The following is a 12,691-nucleotide window of genomic DNA, read 5'->3' as shown; positions in this document are numbered from 1 at the left end:
AGCAACAAAAGGATTATAAACAAAGTAATGTGGCAGAAAAAATAAATGTGAAAATTGTGCAAGATAGCACTTTATGGACAAGAGATAAACAAATAAAAACAAATTTTGCAAGTTGGCACCTGGTGGCTATAAGACGTAACTGCACTTTTTGGCCATATAGATAAAAATAGTGTTCATGGTTTTCTTGTGTATATATATATATATGTATATATATATATATATATATATATATATATATATATATATATATATATATATATATATATATATATATATATATATATATATATACACATATATATATGTATATATATATATATATATATATATATATATATATATATATATATATATATATATATATATATATATATATATATATATATATATATATATATATATATATACACATATATTTATTAGGGGTGTAATGGTACATGTATTTGTATTGAACCGTTTCGGTACGGGGGTTCCGGTTCGGTTCGGAGGTGTACCGAACGAGTTTCCACACGGACATATTAAGTAGCGTAACGCACGTTGTGTAAACAATGCACACCGAGGCACAACACAAGTCATGCTAGCAGCTAACGGGCTACGATAGACTGACCATACATCCTCTTTTCACCGGACATGTCCTCTTTTGCGGAGCTGTCAGGCCGGAGTTTCTTAAATGCCTCAAATGTCCGGCATTTTGAGTAAGGGCTGCGTGTATTTTCAATGTACGTTCAGGGTTAAGAAGGGGTTAAAAACAAAACAAATTGTGCGCGCGGCAGCATTGGTGAGGGAGGGGCAGAGACAGAGAGAGCGAGAGAGTTATGATAAACGCGCATGCGTCGCCAGGCTCTGCTTTTTATCCATAGATTTATCAGATAAAAATTTTTATTATCTATAGCAGGGGTGTCAAAAGTGTGCCCCGGAGGCCATTTGCGGCCCACAGCTAATGTTTTAAAGGCCCACGGCACATTCTAAAAATACTATTAAAATAAACAAAAACATAACAAAAGTGAAATAAAAAAGCTTAAAGGTTAAATGCAATTTAGAAAAAGTTGCAATGTTGACTAATAAAACAAAGCTGTTTTTTTTTCTTTCAAACTGTCATTGCTCAAAACATAATATTGAATCAAAATCAATGTTATAATGAATTATTGACCTATCCAAAGTTCCGATTACTTCACATAAAATATTCCATTAAGAAAAATATTTTTGGTGGAAGATTTTGCCAATTTGGTAAATAAATAACCCAAAAATGTATATTTTGTTGTTTTCTTACTGTACCGAAAATTAACCGAACCGTGACCTCTAAACCGAGGTACGTACCGAACCGAAATTTTTGTGTACCGTTACACCCCTAATATATATACATACAAAAATATACATAAATATGTATAGTTGTACACACATACATATATACATTCACAAATCTACATAGAAACACAAATATACATATATTGTGTGTGTACATAATTGTGTGTGTATATATATATATATATATATATATATATATATATATATATATATATATATATATAGTTGTACACACATACATATATATGCATATGTACAAACAACTATACATATACACATATAATATTAGATATTAAGAGTATGTGAAAGTTGGACTCCTACCTTGTCTTCCTTAGAGTGTGGAGATAGTGTTTTTGCATTTTCACAATCATGCTTTGTAATGGATTTGAATGTGTGTAATTCTGAATTTGTTTTATGATGCATGGCCTTTTTTCTAATGCCCACAAATTGTGCTATATTGTGTTAGGTGTGACCATGTCTTTTAGCATTTTGTGTTGGTTTGATTCTTTTTTTTTGCACCATGACTAGGGATTGTTGTTTGCATTGGGTCATAAAAACAAACACTGCGCTTGATTTCATTCGAAGCATGATAAGTGGTCATAGAACTGAATTACTCATATTGTCCAAAAGACGGTGACAAAGCAGCAGCATACAAGTCCACATTTAAAATGAATTTAAATCTCCCTGTGGCCAGATTCCTTATTAAATTGAAGACGTAACCCGTCAGCCGTAGCTTGGACCCCCCTGCTCTAGGCCAATGATTCTCATACTGTTGCAATGGTACGCGGGCTATATGTAGTGCTATGCCAAATAAGTCTGTGGATATATACTGTATATAGAGTATCATTGTTGGTGATGTTTTTGCACTGTGTGTAATTTCAAAGTGGCCCTAAAAATCGCATCTTGTTAAATAAAACAATACTTGGGCTTACCACGCTACTATATTTTAATATTGGTCATTATAGTGATACTTGGAGAGCCAAGTGTTTATTATCGGTTGTACTTGGTGAAAAAAGTTTGAGAACCACTGCTCTAGGCCAAAAGTTTGACGAGGTTTGAGACGGGCCCAAACATTTGTTTCATAAATGCTAAGCTAATTTCAGTTACCGGTACGTTAAAAAGGCAAAAGTATTAGATTAGTTACAACAGTCAAAACCAGTGAAGTCTGAGGCCATGTCCACACGAACACAGATACTTAATGAACGCATACTTATCTCTGCGTTTAGGTGTCTTGTCCACACGCAGACGCATACTTTTGTCTTTAAAACGCAGACTTTTACAAACGCTGGCCAAAGTGTAGAGTTCCAAAATTCTCCACTTAGCATATGCGTGTACACGGCACACACAGAGACTAGTGATGACGTCACGGTTGTGCGCTGTCATTTCCAAGCTCAACAACACTGCCTTGCTGGCTTTAAACATGCTCTATGATGACTTATGTTTACGTTATGTTTGAACGTAAACATGCTGCTCTTTTCACTCAACATTAATAAAAAAGACTTCAAAATGGGCTTTGTGACACTCCCGCCGGCGCAAATGACAGTCAGCTGTTTTGATACGATCGCTGTGGAACATCCACCTGATGGGACAACTTTGACAAGCAAGACTTTTTGCTTTGTGTCATAAGAAAGATGCCACATCATCTTATGTTTTTAGTCCTCGTTTAACGACAAATCATGAAGTTAACTTACGTGTCTTGCTTCCATTTTTGTAGATGCTCGCACGTAAAAAGCAACTAAAAAAAAACATGATGTAGCGTCTTCCATGTAGTGTGTACTGATGTTAAAGACAATATACACTTCATTACACATGTACCATATCACTATATCCATGAATAAATGCTTTAAAGCTCCATGAGAGTTTTGCAGCGGCACACGCACATCCGTGTGCTTTATATAGACACATTGAAACATGCAAAATGGTTTCCTTGGCTTGTTAGTGCATGCTGATTTTAGAAATAATGTACACTTCACTGCACATATAATACATCACCATGTTGCTGAACATGTTATAATTCTATGAGTGTTGGGTTTCAGCAGCAAAGGCGTGCATTCGCTCTTTAATAATGTTCCCAGGATTCTGTGTGTACGTGCAGGCTGGTTTTAAAGATAATATACAGTGTTTCCCATAAACTGCCAAGATACCTGTGGCAGTGGGGGCATGGCTATGGGCGTGGTCACCATGACATCATTGAGTAATTTGCATAATTTACTACAATGATATGATTTTCTCTAAAAAGGCTCAAAAAATGTATACTTACTAATTAATAATAACAGTCTAGTTTTAAACGTCCATCCATCCATCCATCCATCCATCCATCCATCCATTTTACATTATGAATACACAAAAGATAACTACTACAGTATCAAATTAGTATTAGTATCTGAAGCACCGTCTCCACGTGTGTTTATTGACAACAGGGTTATAACCTGGACACGTTAGCTCGTCGATATGGTAACAGGTGACTGTTACTGCGTGCGTCTGCCCCAGCCCCCGAGTCAAACAGCGAGCGGCGGTGTTAATGAAGCAGCGTCAGGCTGCTCACTGTCAGTGAAACGCTCGGTGAAATCGCGGATTAACGTTTAATATATGACGAGTCGCGAGCGATGCAGCTATAACCTATCTCACCTGGTAGAGCACCCGCTGCGGCGACCCTGTTCGATCCCACCTGACAGTCGCTTTGCTCTGCGTCAATCCCCCCTCTCACCCTCTCTCCCCCCTCCCCCGTCTCTCTCCAGCTGTCCTTTCAAAATAAATGCATTCAAATCCCGAAAACAAAAATTAAGAAAATCCGAGTCGTGGCGGACGTAATTCTTTCGTGGCGGGCCGCCACAAATAAATGAATGTGAGGAAAACACTGATATACGTGTCATTGTACGTCAAAAGTAGGGCTGGGCGATATGGCCTTTTTTTAATATCTCAATATTTTTAGGCCATGTCACGATACACGATATATATCGCGATATTTTGTCTAAGCCTTGAATGAACACTTGATGCATATAATCACAGCAGTATGATGATTCTATGTGTCTACATTAAAACATTCTTGTTCATACTGCATTAATATATGCTCATTTTAAACTTTCATGCAGAGAGGGAAATCACAACTAAGTCAATTTACCAAAACTGTATTTATAAATAAAACAATACTTAGGCTTACCACGCTACTATATTTTAATATTGGTCATTATGGTGGTACTTGGAGAGTCAAGTGTTTATTATCGGTGGTACTTGGTGAACAAAGTTTGAGAACCACTGCTCTAGGCCAAAAGTTTGAGGTGGTTTGAAGCGGGCCCAAACATTTTTTTCATAAATGCTAAGCTAACTTCAGTTATGTTAAAAAGGCAAACGTATTAGATTAGTTACAACTAGGGCTGGGCGATATATCGAGTTTGTAAGATTTATCGATGTATTTCTAAACAAGATATGAATTAAGAAAATATCTATATAAATGATTTCACGTTAAAATTACCAAACACCGCTTATTTGTTGTGTTCCTTTTTCCCCCCGCTCCTCCTCCATGGGCTACTAAACCCCTCCCCTTCCTCCTTCCAAGACGTGCTTGATTGTATAAGAACATCCATGATTGGTTGGTTGCTTACTATGATGAGTCACGATTGGTTAAGGACAGGCCAATCAGAGGCAAGATAGGGCGGGTCATCAAACCAGGAAGGGCAATCACAAAGTGCCTGCCTGCAAATGATTTTTTTTTATCTGAGTTTGATACATTTTGTATTATTCGCACAGCTATGTTATTAATTTCACGTTGAAATAATATTTTTCTATTATATTTATGTCTTGTAATTTTGTGCTACTTAAACAGTTTATTTTCTGTGCTGTTAATACCCATATTGACTAACTGGGTTAATAAAAGTGCCACTGACTGTTTACAGTACAGTTGTCATTCACTGAATCTCGCTTATATATATAAGCGAGATATTATATATATATATTTCAAGTATACTTTTACCGAAAAATATATCAAGATATACTTTTTCGTCCATGTCGCCCAGCCCTAGTTACAACAGTCAGAACAAGCGGAGCAACAAAATATGCTCCAGAACATCAGTCATTTGGGGAGAAGGCAAGGCCCCAACCAACATTCAGACACAGCCTGTGTCCTATTATAAACACCATATCAACTCCCCTTGTCAGTGGACCGACAAAAGAAACTGCAGCAACAACAATCCTAGGAAATATTGGTGGATTAGCTAGTATTTCTGCATTTATGGTTACAGAAGAGAGACAGATGTTGCTACAAAAGGAATGTGACAGGAAATAAGACAAAGGCCATTGACCAAGTCACTGGGTTTAACAGCAATTGATGAATAACTTAAAAACAGCAAACTAGCCTTGTCTCAAACTACTGCACATAGGCATGACTTCATGAGTAACGCTTGGTAACATCTACCAGGGCAAGAATCTGGGTTTTTTGGAAAACAAGAAGTACAAGGAGCTTTTGTGTTAAACAAGTCCTTACTTTCTATACTGTGTTCTTAAAAAAACAGTAGGCCCTCAGGTTAAGGGCATTTATTTAAAATACAGTACCATACTTTCTTTCTTTCTTTAGTTTATTTCGAACATGAACACACTTACAGCATAATATATCACACAATTTCATATCATTTCTCTATACATCATGTCCGAAAAGGAGTAGGAAGAAGCAAAGCTTATTTAATCCTACCCCTTTCCCACTTCGGAGTGTTTACAAATACATATGTTCATTTACTGACTTATTTTTGTAGCGCAATGACATCAGTGAATGATTAATACAGCAGTTCTTGTAATAGATTATTAAATCAGTCATGATAAACATACTGAGATTAAGAATATCCCATTTTCAATAAGGTTGAAGGTGTTTCTCATAATTCTTCATTGTACTTTGTAAGAACTATTAATTTGAACAACCTCTTAAACTGGATCATATCTGTACATTGTGAACTTCTTTACTTAATCCATTCCATAATTTAATTCCACATACTGATATGCTAAAGGTTTTTAGTGTTGTACAAGCATACAAATGTTTTAAATTAGTTTTTCCTGTAAGGTTATATTTCTCCTCTTTAGTTGAGAAGAGTTGTTGTACATTCTTGGGTAGCAGGTTATAGTTTGCTTTGTACATAATTTTAGCTGTTTGCAATTTTACCAAATCATTGAACTTCAATATTTTTGACTCAATAAATAAAGGGTTTGTATGTTCTCTATATCCAACATTATGCATTATTCTAATTGATCTTTTTTGTAACACAGTTAGTGAATGAAGTGCACATTTGTAGTTGTTTCCCCATATTTCTACACAATAACTCAGATATGGTAACACTAGTGAGCAGTAGATAATATGAAGTGATTTTTGGTGGATTAGCCAGTATTTCTGCATTTATGGTTACAGAAGAGAGACAGATGTTGCTACAAAAGGAATGTGACAGGAAATAAGTCAAAGGCCATTGACCAAGTCACTGGGGTTAACAGCAATTGATGAATAACTTAAAGAACAGCAAACTAGCCTTGTCTCAAACTACTACACATAGGCATGACTTCATGAGTAACGCCTGGTAACATCTACCAAGGCAATCATCTTGATTTGTTGGAAAACAAGAAGTGCAAGTCCTTACTTTCTATATTGTGCTCTTAAAAAAACAGCAGGCCAGGTTAAGGGCATTTATTCAAAATACAGTACCATTAAGAGATGAATGTTTAGGCCAGACATGTAAATGCACAACAAATGATTGTTTTAACATCAACAAAAGAGGAGAAATATAACCTTAGAGGAAAATCTAATTCAAAACATTTGTATGCTCGTACAACACTTAAACCTTTAGCATATCTGTATGCGAAATTAAATTATGGCATGGATTAACCAAATAAATCAAACAAAGCACCAATATGATTCAGTTTAAGAGACTGTTCAAAAGTGTTCACAAAGTACACAGAACAAGAATCATGATGAAAATCTTGAACCCTTGTTTTTTCCTTTTTTATCGAGACAAAGATTATTTATCAGGGTTCGTACACTTTTTCCATTGCCAAATTCAAGCAATTTTTAAGGACTTTCAAGACCAATTATCCAGTTTTTTCAGTACCTTTCAAAAGGCGAAAACCAGTGTAAATCAATCCATTGCCTTGTTGTTTGAGGTCACCAAATGCTGTCCGTAGGAAAACTACGGAAAACCTGCTAAAACATAAGCCTAACATTCAACCAGCAGTTATCATTAACTGAATGGGGCATAGAAAATGAGGCAGTGTTTCAGTAGACTTTATAATGTCATTGGAGTTTGCAAACGTGTCTCCATTTGTGTTGTTTTTCCAAATTTCTTGTTCTTTTTCTTACTTACAGCACTCAATTACATCGAACAGCACGGATTGATTTACACCGTATTTGTGCTTGTAAACTGCATAATGTGATATAAATACATGCACCCTCAAAATGTCAATTTCACTCATTTACTAACAAAACTGTTCCACATTAATATAATGATAATAAATTCAAGGAAAATATTGTGTATGTTTCCCAACGCCTCAGTCACCTTTCATTAAGCATATCTAGCCTTATAACTGTGGCTATGATAACAAATCGATTTTTAGTTGAGGGAAGTTCTTAACATTATAATTTATCATTGACAAACGCTCGCTTTCTTCCTTTCATAGCTCGTAATAACTGTCCGTAATTAACATGTAATCTAGCGCTGATCTCACAGTTTAGGTCTAAAATGTACCAAAAGGTTAGAAAACAAAACTTTAGCTAACGTTAGTTAACTTGTAGGGCTAGTAATCTCTGTGGCTTACCTGTCATATGACTCGAGAGAGCCGACTCTCCCATTGCGAAAAGCTGGATTTCCTTTTTGCATACTTTGCCGCAGGCTACACGTGGATTTGGTCCATGTTTTATCCAAAGTTTGTATCTTTCATTTTCCACCCAATGTTCATTAAAACAACAACCTCCCGGCATGATGGACTGATGCACCACTGTCCTCTTGGGGGCGACACAGTATACACGGCTCTGTCATGACAACAACCTAATGTAAGGGCTCGTGCAAAGCCAACAGATCAAGCGTGGAGCTTTCATTTTTAAGGAAACTTATTTCATTTTTTTCAATTTTTATAATTAGCCTATTGAGTCAGACTGCAGAGAAATATGATGAACATTTCCAAGCACTTCACCCAAAACTCAAGCATTTTTCAAACCTTGACAACTAGAGATGTCCGACAATATCGGACTGCCGATATTATCGGCCGATAAATGCTTTAAAATTTAATATCGGAAATTATCGGTATTGGTTTCAAAATTATCTGTATCGGTTTCAAAAAGTAAAATTTATGACTTTTTAAAACGCTGCTGTGTACACGGACGTAGGAGAAGTACAGAGCGCCAATAAACCTTAAAGGCACTGCCTTTGCGTGCCGGCTTAATCACATAATATCTACGGCTTTTCACACACACAAGTGAACGCAAGGCATACTTGGTCAACAGCCATACAGGTCACACTGAGGGTGTCCGTATAAACAACTTTAACACTGTTACAAATATGCGCTACACTGTGAACCGACACCAAACAAGAATGACAAACACATTTCGGGAGAACATCCACACCGTAACAAAACATAAACACAACAGAACAAATACCCAGAACCCCTTGCAGCACTAAATCTTCCGGGACGCTACAATCTACACCCTCCGCTACCCCCTAGCTCCCCCCAACCTCCTCATGCTCTCTCAGGGAGAGCATGTCCCAAATTCCAAGCTGCTGTTTTGAGGCATGTTAAAAAAAAATAATGCACTTTGTGACTTCAATAATAAATATGGCAGTGCCATGTTGGCATTTTTTTCCATAACTTGAGTTGATTTATTTTGGAAAACCTTGTTACATTGTTTAATGCATCCAGCGGGGCATCACAACAAAATTAGGCATAATAATGTGTTAATTCCACGACTGTATATATCGGTATCGGTTGATAGTGTTAACATGTGCTCAATGTTTCCTTACCATTATTGCTATGTTGTCTATTACCATTATTGCTATGTTGTCTATTACCATTGTTGGCTTTTTGTCTATTACCATTGTTGGTATATTCATTATTCCTACATTGTTGATACAAATTATTGTTACAGTGTAATAATTATTGTTACGTGTGGTAATGCCACTATGATACAACATCTGTATTATAATCCTTGAACAAAGTAACAGTGAAACTCATGTGAATAATCCCTGAATGGAGAATTGGGGGTGGGATTAAATAAATTATCTTCTTCCCACTCCCTTTCAGGCAAAACTGGACAATCATGCATTACATACTATACATTACCTTTTGCACTGTATTAATTTATATTATTATGTGTTGTCAACTTTGTACTTTTTTATGTCATTGCCTGAAATAAAAAAAAAAAAGAAAAATAAATGGAAAAAAAAAAATCGGACAATAGTTGGAAAATATCGGAATATCGGACATTGGCAAAAAAGCCATTATTGGACATCTCTATTGACAACACAACATTAAAATCCATGCATTTTCAAGGTTTTTAAAGGCCTACTGAAACCCACTACTACCGACCACGCAGTCTGATAGTTTACATATCAATGATGAAATCTTAACATTGCAACACATGCCAATACGGCCGGGTTAACTTATAAAGTGCAATTTTAAATTTCCCGGGAAATATCCGGCTGAAAACGTCTCGGTATGATGACGTTTGCGCGTGACATCACGGATTGAACAGAAGTATTGGGACACCATTGTGTCCCAATACAAACAGCGTCTGTTTTCATCGAAAAATTCCACAGTATTCTGGACATCTGTGTTGGTGAATCTTTTGCAATTTGTTTAATGAACAATGGAGACAGCAAAGAAGAAAGCTGCAAGTGGGATCGGTGTATTAGCGGCTGGCTACAGCAACACAACCAGGAGGACTTTGAGTTGGATAGCAGACGCTAGCCGCCGACCGCACCGATGATCGGGTGAAGTCCTTCGTCGCGCCGTCAATCGCTGGAACGCAGGTGAGCACGGGTCATGATGAGCAGATGAGGGCTGGCGTAGGTGGAGAGCTAATGTTTTTAGCACAGCTCTGTCGAGGTCCCATAGCTAAGTTAGCTTCAATGGTGTCGTTAGCAACAACATTGCTAGGTTTCGCCAGGCTGGACAGCATTAGCCGTGTGGTTAGAGGTCCAGGGTTTGGTTTGGTGTCTCCTGATAGTAGAAGTAATAGTAGTATTGTTGATCTTCTGTCTATCCTTCCAGTCAGGGGCATGTTTCTTCTGTTTCTATTCGCAGTTAAGCACGATGCTATCACGTTACCTCCGAAGCTAAAGTGCTTCACCGATGTATTGTCGTGGAGATAAAAGTCACTGTGAATGTCCATTTCGCGTTCTCGACTCTCATTTTCAAGAGGATATGGTATCCGAGGTGGTTTAAAATACAAATCCGTGATCCACAATAGAAAAAGGAGAAAGTGTGGAATCCAATTAGCCCTTGTAGGCTTGTACCTAAGTTACGGTCAGAGCGAAAAAAGATACACCCTGGCGTCCTGCACTGCACTCTAATCCTTCACTCTCACTTTCCTCATCCACAAATCTTTCATCCTCGCTCAAATTAATGGGGCAATCGTCGCTTTCTCATTCCGAATCGCTCTTGCTGCTGGTGTAAACAATGTGCAGATGTGAGGAGCTCTTTAACCTGTGACGTCACGCTACTCCGGTACAGGCAAGGTTTTTAATCAGCGACCAAAAGTTGCGAAATTTATCGTCAATGTTCTCTACTAAATCCGTTCAGCAAAAATATGGCAATATCGCAAAATGATCAAGTATGACACATAGAATGGACCTGCTATCCCCGTTTAAATCAGAAAATTTCATTTCAGTAGGCCTTTAAGCACCCGTACAAACCCTGATTTATGTATTTTAATATTTGTATGCTTACAACTGTATATTATTTATTTATTAGTTCACTGTTCTGTTACAGAGAACAAGGCAATGGGATAAAATTGCTATGGTAAGAAAAGGGGCAGGATTAAAAATAAGCACTGCTTCTTCCTGCTCCTTTTCGGACGTGCTGAAATTAAACAACTGGAATTGTGTGATGCATTACATTGTATCGTATGCATGTTCGACATAAACTGGAACTGAAAACTGAACATTTTCGCCGTGGAATAAAAAAAAACGAAGCCCCCTTGCAGAAGTGAGCAACATCTGTTTGCACACCGCACAAAGAAAGGCAGCCTTACAGTGTTCGCTCGCCGTGCGACAAAACACAACATTAACGCCACGTCTTGAAGCCGGGTTATTCGATCGGCTGTGGGATTTGCATCCCACACTCCACGGTCAGAAAACAAAGTAGGAAACACGGCCTTTAAGCTCAGGAACACGAATTATTAAATATGCTAGCTCGGTTAGCGTAGCTTGTAGCAGTTTGGGGTACGTTCGTTTTGCGTACTCTCGGCTTTCGCTTCGGAAAAGGACGATAGCCTCCCAGTGTGTGTGCCTGCAAATTGACGGACAAATTATAATCATAATATGTTTGTTTCGTCTAATTATCTGGGTTGTGTGTGACTGTTACGACGTACTAAGTGGCGCTAGCTTATTACATGGACGTTAGCTCACTGGTTTGTGGCAATAAACATGTGGATATATTGTAATAACAATAACTACACGGATAAGACTGTTTTGTATTTATATTTCAAACACCGAAGCGTAAGAAGGTATCACCGGCACAGCTCGGTGTAAAAAACACGCGCTCCTAGGAGAGGCTGCCCAGGACGCATCCTAATACACGGCGAAAACGCTGATGTGTCGCCTGCGTTTTCAACAATATTCGCCAATTTAACTCACCTTTTCTTGGCTTCGCTCCGTCCCAGTCCGAACTCCAAACACCGCGGCAGACGTCGAACCTCGACTCGCGTCAAATCGACGGCAATGCGGGATTTTATCCAACTTATTCCCCGCTAGTTGTTTCCTCTACTTCCTTATTTTAGAAGGTGCCATTTTGAATGAATATTTCGCTGCTGTCGTCACGAGCTCAACCAGGGAAGAGGGAGGAAAGTCAACAAAAATAAAAATAATATTATTATTTTTCATTTTTTATGATATCAACTGAATAAACATTGAAGACACGCAAAAACAAATAATGAAACGTCGAATAATATTGATGCGTTTGCGAGCTAGAATCAATCCATCCATCCATTTCTACCGCTTGTCCCTTACCTGCATATATCTTCCTAAATAATTAATTGATTTCAAATTGAGAATCTGAAGCTATTCATACCAGTACTGTAATTAAAAAGTATAAGTGTGTAACATCCCAAAGTATTCCCAAGGTTACTATTAGACCAGTGGTTCTTAACCTTGTTGGAGGTACGAACCTCACCAGTTTCATATGCACATTCACCGAACCCTTCTTT

At 37.6% G+C, this 12,691-nt stretch overlaps 1 protein-coding gene across 1 annotated transcript in view; it reads right to left on the bottom strand.

Annotated features, from left to right (window-relative positions):
• The window catches only part of LOC133644101 (protein strawberry notch homolog 2-like), a 150,594-nt gene extending 138,327 nt beyond the window's left edge, over positions 1-12,267 (bottom strand). Inside the window, exon 1 of the mRNA XM_062038423.1 lies at positions 12,123-12,267. The gene's annotated coding sequence lies outside the window, so the exon portion shown is untranslated. The remainder of the gene's footprint in view (positions 1-12,122) is intronic.
• Positions 12,268-12,691: the final 424 nt, after the last annotated feature.

This window comes from Entelurus aequoreus, linkage group LG27 (assembly GCF_033978785.1).
Source record: "Entelurus aequoreus isolate RoL-2023_Sb linkage group LG27, RoL_Eaeq_v1.1, whole genome shotgun sequence".
Classification (NCBI taxonomy): Eukaryota; Metazoa; Chordata; class Actinopteri; order Syngnathiformes; family Syngnathidae; genus Entelurus; species Entelurus aequoreus.
The sequence above is the reverse complement of the archived record's forward strand: the minus strand, read 5'-3'. Positions and strand labels throughout refer to the sequence as shown.